The sequence below is a fragment of the Antennarius striatus genome, chromosome 16 (assembly GCF_040054535.1).
Source record: "Antennarius striatus isolate MH-2024 chromosome 16, ASM4005453v1, whole genome shotgun sequence".
NCBI classification, from domain to species: Eukaryota; Metazoa; Chordata; class Actinopteri; order Lophiiformes; family Antennariidae; genus Antennarius; species Antennarius striatus.
In genome coordinates this window covers 11,927,544-11,932,534 of record NC_090791.1, presented here as the reverse complement: position 1 = coordinate 11,932,534, position 4,991 = coordinate 11,927,544, and positions in this window count along the sequence as shown.

Here is a 4,991-nt window from a genome sequence, read left to right as displayed (position 1 = left end):
TCAAGATAAACAATTATTTTTGTGATTCATTTTCTGTCCAATGCAGGAATGTGAGATTAACATTTAATGAAGACTCAGTAAAGGAGAGATGAAGGACATATTCTAAACTCTTAAAGTATAAATAATTAACCTTTAGTTAATCAACACCACTGACTCTGGAGGAAACTGGGCTGACAGTTCCCTGACAGCTGGTATTTAAAGCTGACAAATGAAAGTAATGCTAAAAATGATTATTTTCATCTGAGTTGTAGAGCAGGAGGAGTATAAAGATGCGTTATATAAAACTTCTCCCACCATTGTCTTTATTTTTTTAAAGGTAAGACTCTGATTTGATCTACAGTATGTAATCTCCGTGGGTTGCCGTGTCCCATGCGTAGTGCCTCAAATTTACCACCAGAGGGTAGAGATATGAGATTAACAGACATCCCATTGTATTAGTTTAATAAATTAAAATATACAGTGATTAATTTTCAATCTGAAATTGTAGATTTCTCACCGTCCTATTAATGTTGTCTACACAGTTGAAAATCATAAAAAGTTTGGCTGGTTTAGGCAGTCACAATGTTTTACTTGGAGGATGCCACACAGGCTTCGCCCACCTCTAGTCTTCATTCATTGTAATATTCAAGGTCATTTGTCATTTTAAACGCCCCCTTTTGTTTCCATGACAATTGTGAGTAATGTTCTCCAGCATCTGATGACAGAGGAGAAAAAAATAATAGTGTTGTTCTTATCCTTGGTTTTGCCAGTTTACTTTTTGAGAAACTCAGTTCAGCTGAATAGTTATTCAGCTGAAATTGACTGACAAGTCCTCTAGAACATCAAGTGTTTTGGCATTATTTTCTATCTGAGCATTTTATCCACTTCCTACTGATTGAAATGAATGTTGTGCTGAGTGCAGATTTACTGTCTAGAATTAAAAATCCTTGAGTCCTTTTTACTGTATTCAAGATCGTGTCAAGCCATGTGGTTTGAACTTAAATGAATCATCCAACAGTCGCAACATATTATGTTTGCTCAAAATCCCAGATGGCACTTTCATCATAAAAATTAACCCAGAAATCATTTCATCCCCAGAACAATCCTTCACTCTCTTGTTGATTGGCAAACAGCTAAGCCTTCAAGACTGAGGAGAGAGGCAGAGAAAAGGACAGAAATAAAGGGGGGTGTCTGGATAACTTCAATAGCCTCTCTGTGTCCATCTAATATGGAGGGCTAGCATGCTGGGAGTTGGCCCTTTCCATTCAGACAGACCCAAAACTCATAAAGACCTCTTCTATGGCCCCCAACCTGAAACCCACCCACCAAAGCTCTCTCTGGTATAGGCTTCTTCCATGGGAACTTGCAATCTGCAACGTAATCCCACTTTGGCCTCTGGAGAAGCCTTTCCAAACAAACCATGTGAGTCCTAATACCCAAGTGGCTCCTGGCTAGGCCACCAACAACAACTTGGCCCTCCTTCTTTTTTTTCTTATTCTCTCGTTTTTTTTCTTTCCATGGATAGACGACAAAAGACAGGGATCTCCTTCTAATTGCTTCGGAGATTGAAAAGCTGAGAGGGGTGATGGGTGGCTACAGAGGGAAATGAGACAGAGGCTGTGGAGGCAACGGGGGACTGTCAGTCTAGCTTCGCCCGCCCTGGGAGTGCCGTGGTTGGGATAAAGGAGCTGGCAGTACAGCCTCTGGTTCAGAGCAGGGCTGAGTGGATCAGTGTGGAGGCGGGTGACTCCCAGGGTTCAGCTTTGCAATTCCAGCCAAACTGTGGACTATGAGAATGTGTAGAAGCCGAAGCAGCTCTGCTGGAGTCCCTCCACACTCATGGGAAAGGACGTCTGGTCTTCTCAGCCGGGATTCAGAAACTATAGGCCACTAAGAACACTGTGTTCAGGCCAAGACGAAGTACCTGACACAGAGAAGGTGGAAATATACAGTTTATTGGAAGCCATCTAAACCCTCTGCCCTGTAGGAGCAGTCCAGCAACTGATCAAGGAGGTGGCAGATGATGAAGTGTGTGAACACACAGTTGGGGTGGTCCGTGACCTTTGGATCTGTTGCTATGACATGCAGAGTTGCTAATAACATTCATATACACACAGAGACATGCACACCTCAACCTCTGCGGTAACTACACACAAGTCCACGCCTCTCTCTCCATCCCTGCCATCACCCAGCAACACTTCTATTGAAGCTTGGCCAATGAATTTTGCTCAGCTGTTTGTTAGTGTGAAACATGGATGGAGAAAAAAGGAATGAAGCTGCATGATGAGCAACACAGCATTCAATAACATTTCACCCGCACCATTCAGCAATAGCCAAGGTTTTTAATGGCCATGAAACAAAATATGTGGATTAATAAAAATGTCAGAGTGCTTAACACATTGTGTTTATATTCAAAGACTGAATGCAAAGGGGTGTGCTCCTTTGCATGCTCCGTAACAGGAGATCCAGAGGAGTTTGGCCTCAAAAGCTACAGAAAGTTCCTCAGTCTCCCCTCCTTGACCTCTTTTCATCCCTCCATCCCTGTGCCTTTCTTCTTTCTAATACAAATCAGCCGCTCAATGCCATGCACATGTTTTAATGTTATTTGAACTCTTGCAGAGAACTTCAAACAGCTTTCAAAGTGAACAGAGTTTTCCCTCCCTTGCTCTCAATCTTTTTGGCTTTTTTGAAAGAACACAGCCATACTGCCACGTACACCTGATCAGAAGGTTCAGAGATGGGGATTACGATATGCAAATGAGACTTTGTTATCAGCGTTGACATTCGTTATAAAGCTGAACAGAGGAGAGGTAAGATGAAAAGGTGGCAAGTTACCCCCCTCTGCCCTTTTTAGCATAACCTCCCCTCTCAAACACATTGGCTTACCCCCCCCTCCTTTTTTTTTTCTCATTTAGATCAAAAGGTTACACACAACAAAGAAAGGCCTGTGTGGAAAAGAAAAAGCACCTTGTTCACACTTCTGTGTACCTTTACACAGTCAAGACTATTGATCAGTCACCTGGTCCAAAGGTGTGCGCACATCTTTCTTAGTGTGTGTGTGTGTGTGTGTGTGTGTGTGTGTGTGTGTGTGTGTGTGTGTGTGTGTGTGTGTGTGTGTGTGTGTGTGTGTGTGTGTGTGTGTGTGTGTGTGTGTGTATTCATCTGTGTCCTGATGAGGTTGTCATCTCTTATGCTGTTTAGGCAGAGCAGAGGTCTTTGCAATTACCAAAGACCGTAGAAAGGCTTTCATGTCTCTCCCCCACTGTGACAGGATAAGGATGAGGACAAACACACACACACACACACACACACACACACACACATTTACAGACCGAGTCACTTCAAGCACACACACACACACACACACACACACACACGATTGCCCTCTTATTCAATCGGCGCACAGTTCAGTTCAAAGGAGTCTCAGCAGGGCCGCAGTCAGAGCAACATTTCCAGCTATTAGCCAGGACCAGCATCAGCAGTGATTGTGAGGAGTGGGTTTTATGAAATTTGTAAAGGGATGGTTATTAGAGCATCAGAGTGGAGATGGGCGGTCTGGCCTTTGGGTTTACCTGCAGGGTACTTTGATGTGAATCACACTATTAATTAAGTACTGAGAGGTAGAGGTAGAGAGAGCTGCTGAAACCTTACAGCAGGATGAGTCCCTGTTGTAGGAGCAACAACTGACCTGTTCCTTCTTTTTTTTAATTACACATTTAGTGCATATCCAAAACAGGAAAATAAAAATTGTTTAGATGCACCCATCAATTGAAACTGCACTTTTTTTTTCATTTAAACATTATTTGTCTTATAATATATTTATCTCAGCTGTATACAGTATTTACCAGCTGTGTACCTTTTTGGGGTCATCTAAAAATTGCTGTTCCAAAGGCTGACAATTAAAGTTCATTGCAGGCATCAGTTGTGTAAGGTCATGATCATACACATCCTCCACTGACAGGTGGAGATTTGTTGTCATTAAACTGAAAAAATATATTGTGATTCTCGATGTCGTGTTATCTTTGAAATTCAACATGGCATGATACATTAATGAAGAAAAGTTGACTTTGATTGTTTCAGATCTGACCTTTTCTGAACGGTAAAAGACTCAAGGGATCCTTTTCTTCTGATCCTTCACTGGAATCTCTTCATTCTCCAGCGGCAGAAAGAAACCTCTCATCCCCAATATTCGCTGAAACATAACCCACTATGTCCCGAAGGGGGCGCTGCTAATCCACAAATCGGTCCGACCCACTCCAGACTCCGGTTGAGCTTTGACTGAGAACAACAAGGAAACTGAGAAGAGGAAGAGGAACTCTGGTGCTTTACAATTAATTCTGTTCCTGTGACACAGCTAATATGTCTGAAGATTGATGTCATTCGAGAATTGAATAATGTTGTCATAATTACATTTTCAATCATTTTTGCAATGTAATTGGAAACAAAAACAAATAGAGAGAATAAAATGACACCAAATGCATGAGCACCGCAGGTTTTTCAGGTGATAGGTGATAGTAGTTGAAGATGTTCAACACTAAAAGTCTGACTAAAAGTCTGACTAAAAATAAATATAGGAAATCTGCCTACATATGGATATACAACTAATTAAAAAAATAATATTTTATATGCAAATTCCTGATAGAAGCTATAAATACGTTAACATTAAAAAAAAAAAGAAAGAAAGAAGCTACAGTATAAATACGTTTGACCGCTTGCAGTACCACCATTATCCACCAGATGGATCCCTCCAGCGGTGAGCTCTGCTCTCCTGTTGCTGAATCATCTCTGAATCAATGATTAACGATTAATCCAATCGGACGAGCTGTAAATAAAAGTCATTACACGTGATATAAAGTAGGAGACAATGAATGGCAGCAAAGACAAATTCACTGTGAGCGTTCCACTGTCGTTACCACGTCTGTCCAATAGGGGGCAGCCTGACTAAGAGAATATAATTACATTTAAAGCGAGGAGATTTTGGTGGATTTGTCTACCAGGAACTCTGTTCACCT